Here is a 17,470-nt window from a genome sequence, read left to right on the forward strand (position 1 = left end):
CATTGGATGTTATAGTGTACTCAAATATAAGGTAAATTATAACTGAACTCTTGTACCTAACGTGATTTATCCTCCGTCTCATATCCAGTTAGGGTCTCTCCCACGCTATTGTGCTTACCGAGTGTTCTTTATTGAAAGCATATTAAAGTAAATGTTTCAATAGAGTGTGCTAAAATTAATATCGTTTGTTGGAAGGATCTTACAAATATCTCAGTTTTGTGTTTCACTGCAGTTCAGAGTACATATAGTGACAGTGGGCGAAGTGAAATGTCAAAACAGTAAGGATTTCTGATCAGATGAATATAAGCCAATATCAACAGCAGCAAGAAATTAACAAGCAGGATAAGGATTCGTTACAAATATTAACGTGGGGCAGATATTAGTCACTATAAACAGTTTGGTGATAGGATTATTCTCATCACAATCGACAGCAAATCAATGTCAACAAAGATAATTCAGAACTGCAACTGTTGAGAGTTACATGTTCATGCTTGCTAAGTGTTTGTTTCATTAATGTATATGCGGTTATTTTGTTCTACTACAGTGGTCAAGATTAAGGCCCCGCCTCCCATTGAAAGTAGTCCAAATGCACAAAGTTACTTAATTATAGAAAGTTTCAATTACTCATGCTATTCTTCTCAAGTTCAGTACAGTATTGGATTTCTCTAGTGTATTGAACGTACTTATTAGTAGTGTAACAGGACCCACAGTTTATCTCTTGTGCTAAGCTAAATAACGATTTATAGAAAGACCATTATCTATGATAACAGTAGCTTCTTTTATTCAAAGGTCAGTGAGAAAGTGTTTGTTAGTGAAGTAAATTTACTTTTCATTCTAAATAGAGAAGTATTTAGCTGAGACAGACTTAAAATAAAAATGCAGTGAACTACATTTATAATTTTTTGTCAGATAGGAAAATGTTTGACAAATAATACTGAACCTATGTCCAATTTATGATTCTACAGTGAATATTAAGAGTAACTTTACTGAGACCATTCAGCTTGACTAAGTCCTGAAGGTAATAAATAGTGTGTATCGTTATCTGTTATATTTATGCAAACAGTTTGTTCTGCTCGGTCATCTCCGAACTTAACGTGAACATATCCAGATGCCACAGTTCATTGCACACTAGTGTGGCAAAGTATAGGCTGTGTTTGCCCACTGAAGTTACTTATTTTCAGTTTCTTGAACAAGAATGTTACTCATTCTTACGCCTAATTAGGCTGGCGGCCGTTTATATTATCATTTGGACACTGTGGGTAGGTAAATCATTGTTTGTTCCTGTTTAAATACAGGGTTATTACAAATGATTGAAGCGATTTCACAGCTCTACAATAACTTTATTATTTGAGATATTTTCACAATGCTTTGCACACACATACAAAAACTCAAAAACTTTTTTTAGGCATTCACAAATGTTCGATATGTACCCCTTTAATGATTCGGCAGACATCAAGCCGATAATCAAGTTCCTCCCAAACACGGCGCAGCATGTCCCCATCAATGAGTTCGAAAGCGTCGTTGATGCGAGCTCGCAGTTCTGGCACGTTTCTTGGTAGAGGAGGTTTAAACACTGAATCTTTCACATAACCCCACAGAAAGAAATCGCATGGGATTAAGTCGGGAGAGCGTGGAGGCCATGACATGAATTGCTGATCATGATCTCCACCACGACCGATCCATCGGTTTTCCATCGAGTGTCAGGGCTTGTAGCAATTGTAAACGGTAAGGCTTCTGCTTTAGCCTTTTCCGTAAGATTTTCCAAGCCGTCGGCTGTGGTACGTTTAGCTCCCTGCTTGCTTTATTCGTCGACTTCCGTGGGCTACGCGTGAAACTTGCCCGCACGCGTTCAACCGTTTCTTCGCTCACTGCAGGCCGACCCGTTGATTTCCCCTTACAGAGGCATTCAGAAGCTTTAAACTGCACATACCATCGTCGAATGGATTTAGCAGTTGTTGGATGTTTGTTGAACTTCGTCCTGAAGTGTCGTTGCACTGTTATGACTGACTGATGTGAGTGCATTTCAAGCACGACGTACGCTTTCTCGGCTCCTGTCGCCATTTTGTCTCACTGCGCTCTCGAGCGCTCTGGCGGCAGAAACCTGAAGTGCGGCTTCAGCCAAACAAAACTTTACGAGTTTTTCTACGTATCTGTAGTGTGTCGTGACCATATGTCAATGAATGGAGCTACAGTGAATTTATGAAATCGCTTCAATCATTTGTAATAGCCCTGTATCTACGTAATTCTGACTTTCACCTCCGATAAGCCACCTCCGTTAGGTACATCACGGTCAACATAACAAAATTCCTTTCAGAGGGTAACACTGCCCTGCTTCTTTATACTGTAATTGCTTTAATAAAAATAATTTCATTATACGGCCTCCAGCTTTGAGGTTATAGTATAACAGTAGCGGTCGGTAGTGTTATACACTCCATTAATGGTATGCAATGTATATCCAGTGAACACTAAGTCTTTCGTTGAGAAATAATCGTGATGATCTTTCGATTCTGGATTAGTCTCCCATTCGGATCGCAACGAGGAAGGTAACCATGAGAAAAAAGTTAAAAAACCAACGAAAGGATGACCTTCTATGAATCAGAGAGTGGAATTTCGGAAGTCCCGGTGTGGATCGTAAGCTAAGAAATATGAAAAGGGAGAGGCAAAGGTTCAGAGTACATATAGTGACAGTGGGCGAAGTGAAATGTCAAAACAATAAGGATTTCTGATCAGATGAATATAAGCCAATATCAACAGCAGCAAGAAATTAACAAGCAGGATAAGGATTCGTTACAAATATTAACGTGGGGCAGATATTAGTCACTGTAAACAGTTTGGTGATAGGATTATTCTCATCACAATCGACAGCAAATCAATGTCAACAAAGATAATTCAGATATACATACCAAAGACACTATCAGGAGATGAAGAGACAGAGACCGTATAATAGGACACTGAATCGATAATTCACTATGTGAAGGTGACAGTATAATAGTTACTGGGGATTGGAACAATGTGTTCGGGGAAGCAATACAGAACAGAGTCAAGGGAGGGAAGATATGGACTTGGAAGTGGGAATGAAAGAGGAGAAAGATTTATTGGAAATCAAAAAATTTCTGCTAATAGTAGCGAGAACAGTGTATAGAAATAAAAGGAAAAATATATACTTGGAAAACGCAGAGTCACGGGAAAATACCATCCGGATTATCACGGCGAGACAAGGATATCAAAATCAGTAATTGGATTGTAAGGCGTGCCTGGGATGTTGTATAGATTCGCATGACAATTGAATAATAAAAAGTAGACTGAAATTTAAGAGAAACGTCCAGAAGAATTAATGTGGAAAGAATTGGAATACTGACGTACAGAGGAATGATGAGGCGAATTTGAAGTTCTCAATAAATTTAGGTTGAAGGAATATGAAAGATAATATTGGTAGACGGTGCTACTCTCTGTGAAAGTGAATAAGAATTACTACACCTTTTGAATGGACAGACTACGGAAGACCGAATATGGATTAAGATTAAACCGAAGAGAGGCTAAAGTTTTGAGCAGCAGAAATGAGATCAGTGACTAACCCGACGTAAGAAATTGGGACTACAAAGTAGACGACATGAAGAAATTGTACTGCATCCAAAGGCAAATAACACATGACGGACTAAGCAAGGACATAACGAAGCAGAGACAGTATTTCTGCCCAAAATGAGTCTACTAGTATCAAACATCGGCCATAATTTGAGGAAAAATATTCTGAGAATATGCGTTTAAATCACAGCATTACATGGAAGCGAATCACGGACAGTCGGAAAGCCGGAACAGATTCGAAACGTTTGAGATGTGGCTCTATAAAAGAGTATTGAGAATTAGGAGGATTGACAAGATGGGAAATGAGGAAGTTCTCTGCAGAATGGCAAGAAACGAAATATATGGATACCATTGACTAGGAAAAAGGACAGAATGAAATGACATGTGTTTAAGATGTCAGGGAACAACTCTTAACGTACTTGAAGAAGCTGTAGAAAGTAAAAATTGTAGTGGAATACGGAGATTGGAATGCATCCGACAAATGATTGAGAAGGCTGGATGTAAGTGCTACTTGCTGCTCTGATGAAGAGTTTGGTACAGCAGAGGGAGTCATGTTGCACCGCATCAAGCTAATCAGAATACTGATGACTCAGAAATGAATAAAAGTTTTCCTATTGAATACCTTTGTCATACACAGGAGTATAACATCAATACACGTCGGCACACAGTACTTGATGTCTTATTCCGATGATTATGTGATTTATGGATTAAAGGAGTAACGCTTTCAAACAACTGGTGACGCGTAATTTTTAGTCTAAATTATATCTATTCTTAAATATACAAGTACACACTTCGCTATTTGTTGTTGGTGAGGAATGCCATTTCGCAGGGATTATGTCTGATACATACTACTCTGAATAGTTTCATTTTTGAAATACGCATGAGTCAACAGTAATCATCCCTGGCTATATGAATTGTACCATTTGTAGAATATACTACCTGAAAGACTTCATAACTTTTGTTTAGATATAAGGCTACTGGATAGCTCACAGAAATATTTCTGTGGAGATGAAAGCCACACACGGCATGTTGTACCACCACACGGCGAGACCTTCAGAGGTGGTGGTCCAGATTGCTGTTCACACCAGTACCTCTAATACCCAGCAGCACGTACTCTTCCATTAACGGATACCTGTATTCGTCGTGGCATACTATCCACAAGGTCATCAAGGCACTGTTGGTCCGGAACCGCGGGACTGCTACGGTCGCAGGTTCGAATCCTGCCTCGGGCATGGGTGTGTGTGATGTCCTTAGGTTAGTTAGGTTTAAGTAGTTCTAAGTTCTAGGGGACTTATGACCTAAGATGTTGAGTCAGATAGTGCTCAGAGCCATTTGAACCATTTGAACTGTTGGTCCAGATTGTCCCACTCCTCAACGGAGATTCGGCGTAGATCCCTCAGAGAGGTTGGTGGGTCACGTCGTCCATTAACAGGCCTTTTCAATCTATCCTAGGCATGCTCGATAGGGTTCATGCCTGGAGGATATGTTGGCCACTTTAGTCGATCGATGTCACTATCCTGAAGGAAGTCAATCACAAGATGTGGACGATGGGGGCGCGAATTGTCGTCAATGAAGACGAATGCCTCGCCAATATGCTGCCGATATTGTTGCACTCTCGGTCGGAGGATGGGATTCACGTATCGTACAACCATTACGCCGCCTTCCATGACCACCAGCGGCATACGTCGGCCCCACATAATGCCACCCAAATATAACAGGGAACCTCCACCTTGCTGCACTCGCTGGACAGTGTGTCTAAGGCGTTCAGACTGACCGGGTTGCCTCCAAACACAGCTCCGACGATTGTCTGGTTGAAGGTATGTGCGACACACATCGGTGCAGAGAACGTGATGCCAACCCCGAGCGGTCCATTCAGCATGTTGTTGGGCCCATCTGTATCGCGGTGCATGGTGTCGTCGGTGTAAAGATGGGCCTCGTCATAGACGTCGGGAGTGAAGATGCGCATCGTGCAGCCTATTGCACGCAGTTTGAGTCGTAACAAGACGTCCTGTGGCAGCACGAAAAGCATTATCCAACATAGTGGCGTTGCTGTCAGGGCTCCTCCGAGCCATAATCCGTAGGTATCTGTCATCCACTGCGGTAGTAGGCCTTAGGCAGCCTGAGCGAGGCCTGTCATCGACAGTTCCTATCTCTCAGTATCTCCTCCATGTCCGAACAACATCGCTTTGGTTCATGCCGAGACGCCTGGACACTTCCCTTGTTGAGAGCCCTTCCTGGCACAAAGTAACAATTTTTACGCAATCAAACCGCGGTATTGGGCTTCTAGGCATGGTTGAACTACAGATAACACGAGCTGTGTACCTCTTTCCTGGTGAAGTGGCTGGAACTGATCAGCTGTCGGACCCCATCCGTCTAATAGGCGCTGCTCATTTATGATTGTTTACATCTTTGGACTGGTTTAGTGACATCTCTGAACAGTCAAAGGGACTGTGTCTGTTATACAATATCCACAATCAACGTCCAGTTCGGGGTGATGCAAAACTGTTTTTGATGTCTGTATGATTCCCCTGTAATTTCTATTGAATTCTCGTAATTAGGCTGCTCACCCATTTCCATTAAGTGGAGAATTAATAGAGTAAACAGTTTCCATCCTAATGGACGTCCAGGTGTCTTTCAAAATTAAGTGGCCTGCATGTCGTATTAGCACATTATTGCCATGGCAAATCGTGGACTCTTTACTTTGGAAGTTCTCGTTAGTTGAAAAAATTGACCTTATTCTTCCTCGTCCGCTGCTTGATCTGTTAACTTAAGTTGCGTTATGGTAATTTTTCCCTTTCAAATAAACTCCATACAGTGGTATGCGAATGACCGCTCTATGTTTTGTGTCATATTTTAGGAATATTTGAGTTAAGACATCAGTCGATGGTGAGATCATTGTAAATCAAGCTCGTATTGGGAAAGTGTAGCGAGAGTAACCCACTGCGTAATTTTAAAAAGGAAACATCCCAGTAATCGCCTTAAGCAGTACGGGAAAACCTCGAAAACTTATGTCTGGATGGCTGGACGGAGGACAGAGCCGCGAGGAGTGGCCGCGCGGTTAGAGGCGCCATGCCACGGATTTCGCGGCCCCTCCCGCCAGAGGTTCGAGCCCTACATCAGGCATGGGTGTCTGTTGTTCTTAGTATAAGTTAGTTTCACTAGTGTGTAAGTGTAGGGACCTATTATCTCAGCACTTTTGTCCCTCAGGAAATCACACACATTTGAACATTTTGAACGGAGGACAGAACCCCACTTCTTCAAGAGGAGAGTCCAATGTGTTAACCACTGGGCTCATTGATCGGAGTTTCGCGTGTAGCACAGATCAGTGAAGACTTTGTGCTATGAAAATGGAATTGAAACAAAGGCGAACGAAATTAGTCACCAAAAGACGTAAACTGTATACCACCTTCTCCAGAATATCTATAGCGAGAAGTGTATCCCCATGCACACAAAACTAAAAACCTTACAACACAGCAATTAAACCAGAATGTCTCCTTGGATCAGAAACTCTCTATCTGAACAGGAAAACAGTCGCTGAAACGTTGAGAAAAGAGAATGAAAAATCGTTATAAAAATTCTAGGTCCAAAACTTGTAGACGAGCAAGAAATCAAACAATACACAAATACCCATAGTGCTATTAGAAAACGCAGGGTAAGATTCTATGGGCAGCCTGAAAGAATGAACCCAGATACATCCACAAAAGGAATGGGCGATTTGTTTGACAAAACTTGTAGACGAAGAAGAAATCGAACAATACAAAAATACCCATAGTGCTATTAGAAAACGTAGGGTAAGATTCTATTGGCCGATTGAAAGAATGTATCCAGATACATTTGCAAAAGAAATGGCCGATTTGTTTGACAATAAGATCAAACCAAAAACGGATACGATTAAATGGATTGGTGAGATCATACTTACAATCCTGATCTTCTCATCAGTACAGCTCTGCGTAGACTTAGTATGTTTGCTTCTAAAAGTCCTGTGTCGTATATTGATATTCATTACATGCTGTAGACATTATTTAAGTAATGACAAAAGTAATGTGGTGACTTAAACCTTTTAACCCTGTAAGTATTCATGTATATTTTGCACTTCATTGAAAAAGAACACTTAACATTTCCTTTATATTACATATAATTATTTATATATTTGGATAGTATCAGTGAAGATGGTCCATGATTGAAACCGGTTGATATTTGGGTTTAAAATAAAAGCAGCTGATGTTCAAACACGATCTTTATACATTACTTGACGGCTGTTGTAGTCACCTTCCGAAAATGTTTGGTAAGATCAAAACTGATCAGAAATTGGCAAGAATTACTTCGTAAGTTGCTCAGAACAGAGAAGTATTCGGGTCTAAAATTCACAAATGGCAAGTTGACAAAGAGGAAAAACCAAGTAAGAAGACTGGAAAACGTGATCTGTAGAGAGAAAGAAAGCACACAGTAAAAGATTGAAAGAAATATGGGCTCAAAAAAAAGGCAGATGCCCGCCTTTCAGTAACTTGTGTAGTCCTAATGGGAAAATTCGCAAATAATAAAATGATTTTTTTTCTCTCTGTGTCCCTGAGCCAGATGCATCATATCTGTGCCTGACACAACTGCCTACCGACAATCGATGGCCTTACTAAGATCTCTGCTACCTCCCGTACAAGAATACGGCAACTTTCACCTTCTTGTGAATTCGATCATACACACATAATGCAAAAATTACCTCCGCTTGTAGTCAGGGCACACAATATTTATGCAAGTAAGAAAATATTTTCCTTAATACCAGGAATATTAATAAGTTGTAAGGTATTTCAGTCGCTCGCCCAACTTTAGTATGTACCTACATACGCCAAAACGAAAATTGTCGCATCTTAATCTGCTCCTGAAGAGGAATATTCAGAAGCAAAAATAGTTACCATAAGAATGAAGTATTGGATTTACTATGTGACCAGAAGATAGCGATTGGGGTAGAAGTTTCTTTCAAACATGTCTGACCGCGGCCAGAAGCATCTTGCAGAAACTGGTGCCGGATGACCCGAATGTTCCCGAAGAGATGGTTTACCTTTACGGCCCGCGTGGTGGGGACGGATTTACGACTGGGATGACGTGTTCCAGAGCGCTGGCGGCCCGGCAGAACTGCACTTGTTGCTCTGTCCACTCGGGAGACCGGTACTCAACGGCGCAAATAAACGGGCTTCAGCAATGGCACTGACCTACACTACTTCGCAACTGTGCTAACGCGACGCAGTGCAAGAAACCACAAGCAATTCGCTCTCCATCCAATTACTGCGCCTATTGACGTATGCTGAACCACCACACGCGGCCTGGCCACTAATGTGGTTTCTTCGCGCTCTTCAGTGTCGCCTACAGATGCGTGAAGAGCATCCCAACTGAAGAATCTCCACCTCGCACTGGAAATGTTGTGGGAAGCCAAGGTCGTTGCAGGCGGTAAACTGTAAGTGGTTTTCATAAATCACCAATAAACCAAGGGCACGAACGTACGGAGATCAAGAACATGTAAACTTATCCTATAAGTGCAGTTCAGATGATTTCGTAAATTACCTAGCACATACAGTCACATAAATTTCTGCTCTTTATGTTTCAGTTCAAATTAAAATACACACCTGAAATTAATGGTTCAACATTATCTGTCTGCTGCTAAGTCTTTGAAGTATACGTTCACAAAATAGATTGTAAATGACTTACGACTTCTTTCATCTGAATATTTGAAGCCAGCGGTAAAAAAAAAAAAAAAAAAAAAAAAAAAAAAAAAAAAAAAAAAAAAAAAAAAAAAAAACACGTTATGTGCAATACCTCTCTCCTTAGAGATATTGACATAGTTCCTAGGCTTTAATAGCACTGAATTTCCAGGATTTTTTATAAAAATACAGAATTTGTTTACCTTCAAATTGGGGGCTATATGTAATTCATGCTCAACGAAAATATTCTCAGAATTCTCAAAAAGCTTGCATGTTAAGTTAATGTGAAAGCTAGTCATCTTATCTCCTTTCTCACAGTCGTTAAATACGAGGCCTGTGCTGTAAATAAGTACCATTTCGTTATATCACCACCGCAGCACTAGTGTCGCAGTTCTGCACATTCGCACTTGTCTCTCTGGTTCATTGACTTTCCGCTGACGCCATTACAACGGATTGTATTGTGTTTACAATTGTTACTCATCGTTCAAAAAGTTTAAGACAATCTCTGAGCCCACCGACTGTGATGTGCATTCTACAAAACGATTTTTGAATTGCAAATAATGTTAATCCAACTGAAAGTCATCGTCAGCTCATGGAGATTTATGGTTAAATTGCAACGACAGATGAAGTGGTTAGAAAGTGGGTTCATGGCGAAGCATGGAGTGGGTGGCTTCCTGTTGTCAAAGATGGTTTGGCTGAGAAAATGAATGAGAAAATTCGTGAAACCAGGCGGCTCACAATAATATCGCTTTGCAATGAGTTTCCACGAGTTTCAAACAAGTCTCGCTTGAAATTTTCACAAATAGTTTAAATTTGCGCAAACTGTATTTCGATTGATTTCTAAAAATTCTTACAGATGTGCAAAAAACGAAGCAACTTGATAGTGGTCTGATATGTCGTACCCGAAACAGTGATGAGGGTATGAATTTTAAATTGAATGGAAATGGAAATGATAGTATGCCACTGTTGGCCGGGAGGCCCCCATTCGGGGGAATTCAGCCGCCGTTTTGTTGGCAGGACACTTGGAAAATGTAAAAGAACTACTAAGGAAACTGCCTACACTACGCTTGTCCGTCCTCTTTTAGAATACTGCTGCGCTGTGTGGGGTCCTTACCAGATAGGAGTGACGGAGCACATTGAAAAAGTTCAAAGAAGGGCAGCACGTTTTGTATTGCCGCGAAATATGGCAGAGAGTGTCACTGAAAAGATACAGGATTTGGGCTGGACATAATTAAAAGAAAGGCATTTTTCATTGTGATGGAATCTTCTCACGAAATTCCAATCACCAACCTTCTCCTCCGAATGCGAAAATATTTTGTTGACACCGACCTACATAGGAAGAAACGATGACCACGATTAAATAAGGGAAATCGTAGCTCGTACGGAAAGATATAGGTGTTCGCTCTCTCCGCGCGCTATTCGAGATTGGAAAAATAGAGAATTGTGAAGGTGGTTCGATGAACTCTCTGCCTGGCACTTAAATTTGATTTGCAGTGTATCCATGTAGATGTAGATGTATTGCAAGTCTTTTAAATAGAATTGTGATTGTTTATGAAACTTGGAAGTGTCATGTCACTCCAGAATCGCAACAACGTTCAGCGGAGTGGAGGCATTCACGATGCCCCAAAACGTAAAAATTCAAAACAACTTTGTCAACATAAAATATCATATGGACTGTGTTCTGGAACACACAGGGCATTCCGTTTGTTGACTTCCTTCCCAGAGGTGAAACCGTCAATGTGGCACGATGATGTGAAACACTGAGAAAACTTGGGCGCGCAGTTCAAAACATCAGGCGTGCAATGCTCAGTCAAGGCATTGTGTTGCTTCATGACAAACGCACTTGCCGATTCTGCTGGTGACACTCAAAATCTTAATGAACAGATCGACTGAGAGTAGTTTTGTCACCCCCTGTACAGCCCCGATCTCGCACCAGCTGACTACCAGTTGATCTTGAGCTTGAAGTGTGATTTTGGAAGAAGGCGCTTTGACAGCTATGATGATGCAAAAACGGTGTTTTGCGGAGGCAGTCTTCACAGGCATCGTTCTATGAAAAGGGCATAGAAAAGTTTATTTACCTCTATGACAAGTGTCTGAAAAATGGTGGAAAGGGTGCAGAAAAATGCTTTAAGAAACGTTTTATGAAGTTTTTTATTTTTTTTTTCAAACAAAACAGTAGGCCCACTTTACTTTCCGTACATACATCGTACTACGCTAACCTCCGTTACCTAGTGAGTCATGAAGCAAAACTGCGCACCCGTCGTAAGTCAGGCTCACGTTCCTTGGCCAGTGGTACAACGGCGGATACCAATATTGGCTTCAGAATTCGAAAGATTAGGTGTTTTTATGAAAATTCGTTACTCTTTTTCTTCATTCCATGACAGGATTCCGAACTGAGCAGTGTAATGAAATGTCTTACGTTCCACGTACATCCGTATTAGTTTTCCGTGTGCTTACAGGCTCTGCTGCAACATTTACACTCGTCAGGCCATGTTCTATTAGTAGCATTCCACATATGCTAAAGTAGAATGTTAAATCCGTTTTTTACAATTTTTTGAGGATAAAACTCTCTAGATAGCTTAATATAATTAATTATTTACAACGTCGTTTCGGCTACTGCCATCTTCAGATCTGTTCAAATGGCTCTAATGGCTCTGATCACTATGGAAATTAACTTCTGAGGTCATCAGTCCCCTAGAACTTAGAACTACTTAAACCTAACTAACCTAAGGACATCACACACATCCATGCCCGAGGCAGGATTCGAACCTGCTACCGTAGCGGCCGCGCGGTTCCACACTGTAGCGTCTAGAACCGCTCGGCCACACACCGGCCGGCTTGATCTGTAATTAAGATTAGAGGAACATAAGAGTGAGAGGTGTTTATTATACATTATCAGGCTAAGAAAACTTAACAGCTTACGAATTTTAAACGTTCACTCACCAAAGCTTAGAACTTGAACAACGTTCAGTGTCAGTCAGTAAAGCCTACTCCTAAGCGGGACATCAACTGTCAACTTGGCAAATTTTTTATTTTATTTATTCGTTTTATTTTTTTATATACGAAGATACAAATGGTAGCCCAGAGGTCGTTTACTGTGTAGAGTGTTTTTTACGCAGTTATAAAATGACACATTCTTAAAATTATAAACATTAAAAGCTAAATTATAAAATACGAACCAAACGAGTACAGTTGCACATTGATAAAATCAGCTTTCCAGATGGCAAAAAGTGGATGGAGCTCACTTAAATATGAGGAAAATCGCGTCTATACAACGTTTGCTTAAAACTTTAGTTGTAAACATATCTTGTCTTAACATGCAGTTGCGATTATAGAACTTGTATTTGCAAAGCTACGTGTGACCAGCACGTAAGAACTGCCTGTGCCTTACAAGCAAAAATTCGGTTGAACACCAAAATCTGTGCATTTGTAAAACAGATTACAAAGAATAAAACGATTTGATTATTACATTAATACAGGGTGAATCACCTAACACTTGCACTGCAAACATTGCAGAAATGAGAAGTGCTGTGGATGTGCGGTTTTAGCAGAATGGATTGGTAATCAGGGGCTCGAATTGTTATCCAATAAACAGATTGTAATAATACTTAGAAGGGATATTTTTTGGAAACATGCAGATTTTTATAATTGGAACAGTACCTTTTGTCAGTAAAAAACTAAACATAGGATAAATTAGATGTCAGTGGTGTATCTTGCAGGATTCTAGTGCGAGTCGTGTACGAGATATCGTATTTTGATAAGTTTCCACACCGACACTTGTTTGTGCCATTCAACCTGCGTAGTTGCTAGGTACGATGTTATCGTGTTTGCTTACAGTGTGCTTGTGTGTTCCTTGAGTGCATTGCTAGTTATTAGTCCGTTAGCATGTGATGTGAGAATCCAAGCAGTAAGTCGTGAGTGGACGATGGGATTTACCAAAGCAGAAAAAGCCGACATGATCGTGGTGTGTGGAGAGTGTAGAAAGAATGCTTGTATGTATGCGGCAAGCTATCACAAAAACGTCAATCAGCTCGGCAGTTATTTTCAACCTCTTCAACCAGGTACGTGAAAGTGGCAGTGTAACACCTAGACAACATAACAGAAAGAAATAAGTGACGACAGAAGAGAGGAAACTAATGTTCTTGCAGCTGTTGCAGTTGATCCGCACGTAAGCTCCCTCGCAGTGCGCGAGAAAGTGGCAAGAGTCAGACAAATGCCCTACACATTCTCCACTGACTTAGGTTCCATCCCTATCACATCTCTCTCCATCAAGAGCTGCATGGGAACGATTATAAGAATCATGTTTACTTCTGTAAATGGGCATTAAGGCAGGATACTCCAGATGCATTACGTATCTTGTTTAGTGATGAAACCACATTTACTAATCATAGCCAGATAAACCGTCGAAACATACACTATTGGTCTGTTGACAGTCCTCGATGGGTTAGTCAGATGGAACGTCAGCTTCCGTGGAGTGAAAACGTGTGGCATGGAATAGTGAACCATCAGCTCATAGGCCTGTTTCTGATAGACGGAACACTGAACGCGCACATGTATGGCAGCATCCTAAAAGACCATCTTCCTCGGATGTTAGAAGACGTTCCTCTGCACTAGTACGAACCTGTGGTACCAACATGATGGCTGTCCAGCCCATAGAGCAGTACTACAGCATGTCTTCATGAATTGTTTCCAAACCGTTGGATCGGACGCATGTGACGTGTATCTTGTCAGGCGTATTCCCTGGATTTCACGCCTGCAGAGTTTTTTCTGTGGGGAATCAGAAAGACGCTATCTACAAGGACATACCAACTATATCCGATGATATGCAACGATGTATTACTACAGCCTGCCCGGCATCTCCTCTGAAATGTTAACACGTGTGCAGCAGTCTCTCCTTACCAGACTGGAAGCGTGTACTGCCACTGCCCGTGGTCATTTTAACCACAGCCTGTGAAAATTAACTGTCTCGGTACTGGTCAGAATGCACATAACAAGTGTATGACTTGTGTTGTTCTTTAGTGTGTGCTACAACAGGTACCGCATAAATGTCGGTGTGGGAATTTTTCGAATTACTATATCTCGTAAACATCTCGCACTAGAATCGTGCAACAAACACCACTGACATTCTAATTTATCCTTCTGTTAGTTTGTTAATGTGACTAGGTATTGTTCCACTTAAAAAGTGTATGTTTACACAAAAATACATTGTCTAATTACTATTACAATCGGTTGATTGGATGACAATATGAGCCGCTTACTGTCAATTCATTCTGTGAAAGTCGCACATAATTAGCACTTTCCATTTCCGCAATATTTGCGTTGCAAGCTTTAGGTGATTCAGCCTTCATAATTTGGAAAGTAGTTCCGGCTTGCGACAGAATCAGTAACCTGCTCCCAGAAGCATGTCTTGTCCGTGATGCGGTGCACGTTTCCAGTAGCCATTCACCAGGATGACGTCGGAATCCGGGCAAGGCCATCAACCTGATGTAACAAGAAACGTGATTCATCCGATCAGGAGACAGTTATCCACTGATCCACGATCCAGCCTCGAAGACTCAGTGCTTATTTCAATTGTAATTGATGGTGACGTCGGACAAGGCAGGAGCACGTAGGGGTCACCTTCTGCGAGGACCCTATGTTCAACAGAGTGCACTGAACAGCAAGGCCCGAAACACTTGTGTCCGCACCATCATTGTACTTGTCGCCAGATCTGTCACATGTCAGCTCCTACCCTGCTTTGCAGAGTCGGCAAGCTTCCGACATACACGGTCTGTGATCAGGAGTGCACGTCCAATATTTTGTAGCCTACTCCTGGTTTCATCGTCCGTCTTCCGTTTCCCATAGTTTTTGACGCTAGAAGAAAGAGGACAGCAGACGAGCTTCGCCGTTTCCAAGATGATCGTTCCCAGGCAATGCGCCATGACAGTCTGCTCTTTGTCATAATCGCTTATATCAGTGGATTTCACCAATTTCAGCCAGTAATATTTGATTGATCAGTGCATTAAGAAATGGCCTCGAAAGACTCAAAGATAATGGAAGAAAAATAGCTATAAGTCCTTTAGTATGCCCTAGAATAAAGTAGCAAACAAAGAAAACATCAATTTTCTTTGTAGGTGATATACATAACTTCCTTAAGTAGCTACAGGTTTCCTCGTGTTGTGCCCCTTCGCAGCATTATTTTGGCAGAGCTCGTAGCGCAGTGCAGTGTGACGTCACACGGCTGGCCTGGTGACGAACGTCGGGGGAGTGGCGTTGATTGCGGGCGCCGGCCTTTACTATGGATTCCTCGTACGATCCCGGGCAAACAGCCGCCTGATGCTTCTGGGAACAGTGACGAGGCGAACTTGCTACAGATGCTTCTCTAAAATTACCCCAGCCAGTCGCGTGCGGTGTTTAACGTTTAGAAATGATCTCAACACTGTTTCTATAAACGGTACTCTTCAGTTATGCCGCGATTCTACATCTGTAGGTATTTGCTTCATATTTTTTTCTCCCATCTATTTCCTTGCTATGTTTTAACCTGTTTTAAATTCTTTGTGAATCTATTTGAACAAAACTACAATACCTTTTTCTACTAGTTCCAGTGCCATTACAATATAGGACAATTTATAAACTGATAGTATCTTGTGGCCTTTAACAAAGTGACGGTAAGAAACATGATCAATTTGAAATTAAATTTTTGAGTCATCGTTTAACTTATTCACTTTCACTGAAGCGCCAAAGAAACTGGTATACGCATGCGTATTCAACTACAGAGAGCTGTAAACAGTCAGAATACGGCGCTGCGGTCGGCAACGCCTGGGTAACATAAGTGTCTGGCGCAGTTGTTAGATCGGTTACTGCTGCTACAGAGGCAGGTTATCAAGATTTAAGTGAGTTTAAACTTGGTGTTATAGTCGGCGCACGAGCGATGGGACACAGCATCTCCGAGGTAGCGATGAAATGAGGATTTTCCCATACGACCATTTCACGAGTGTACAGTGAATATCAGGAATCCAATAAAACATCAAATCTCCCACATCGCTGCGGCCGGAAAAAGATTCTGCAAGGACGCCACCAACGACAACTTAAGACAATCGTCCATCGTGGCAGAAGTACAACCCTACTGCAAGTTTCTGCAGATTTTAATGCTGGGCCATCAAAAAGTGTCTGCGTGGGAACCATTCAACGAAGAATCATCGATATGGGCTTTCGGAACCGAAGGCCCACTCGCATACCCTTGATGACTGCACGACACAAAGTTTTACTCCTCGCCTGGGACCACCAACATCGACACTGGACTGTTGATGACTGTAAACATGTTGCCTGGTCGGAAGAGTCTCGTTTCCAATTGTATCGAGCGGATGGACGTGTACATGTACGAAGACAACCTCATGAATCCATGAACCTTGCATATCAGCAGGGAACTGTTCAAACTGGTGGAGGCTCTGTAATGATGTGGGGCGTATGCAGCTGGAGTGATAAGGAACCCCTGATACGTCTAGTTACGACTCTGGCAGGTGACGCGTACGTAAGCATCCTGTCTGATCACTTGTATCCATTCATGTCCGTTGTGCATTCCGACGGACTTGGGCCATTCCAGCAGGACGATGCGACACTCCACACGTCCAGAATTGCTCCAGAGTGACTCTAGGAACGCTGTTTCGAGTTTAAACACACTCGCTGGCCCACGAACTCCCCAGACGTGAACATTATTGAGCATATCTTGGATGACTTGCAATGTCCTGTTCAGAAGAGATCTCCACCCCCTCGTACTCTTACGGATTTATGGGCAGCCGTTCAGGTTTCATAGTGTCCGTTCCCTCCAGCACTACTTCAGACATCAGTCAAGTCCATCCCACGTCGAGTTCCGGCAATTCTGCGTGCTCGCCTGAGCCCTACACGATATCAGCCAGTTGTACCCGTTTCTTTGGCTTTTCAACGTAGACTATCCTTTTGCTATTGATTTCTCCATAGACACTTTTTCAGTGAGGAATTTAGTATTTTCATGTTTTGTAACGATGGACTACATCTAATTATTTTTGACGTTCATATTTCAGTCCACTTGTGCTTTCAAAAACATTAGTATTTCGCTCGGCCAAAAAAAATGCGCTCTGCCGAAAAATCTCGATTATTAGGTGTATTCGTTTGTTACGACTCGTTCCAGTAAGATTATTTTCTTATTTCTGAACATCTTACGCCAATATTTGTATTATTCA

The sequence above is a fragment of the Schistocerca americana genome, chromosome 1 (genome assembly GCF_021461395.2).
Source record: "Schistocerca americana isolate TAMUIC-IGC-003095 chromosome 1, iqSchAmer2.1, whole genome shotgun sequence".
NCBI lineage: Eukaryota > Metazoa > Arthropoda > Insecta > Orthoptera > Acrididae > Schistocerca > Schistocerca americana.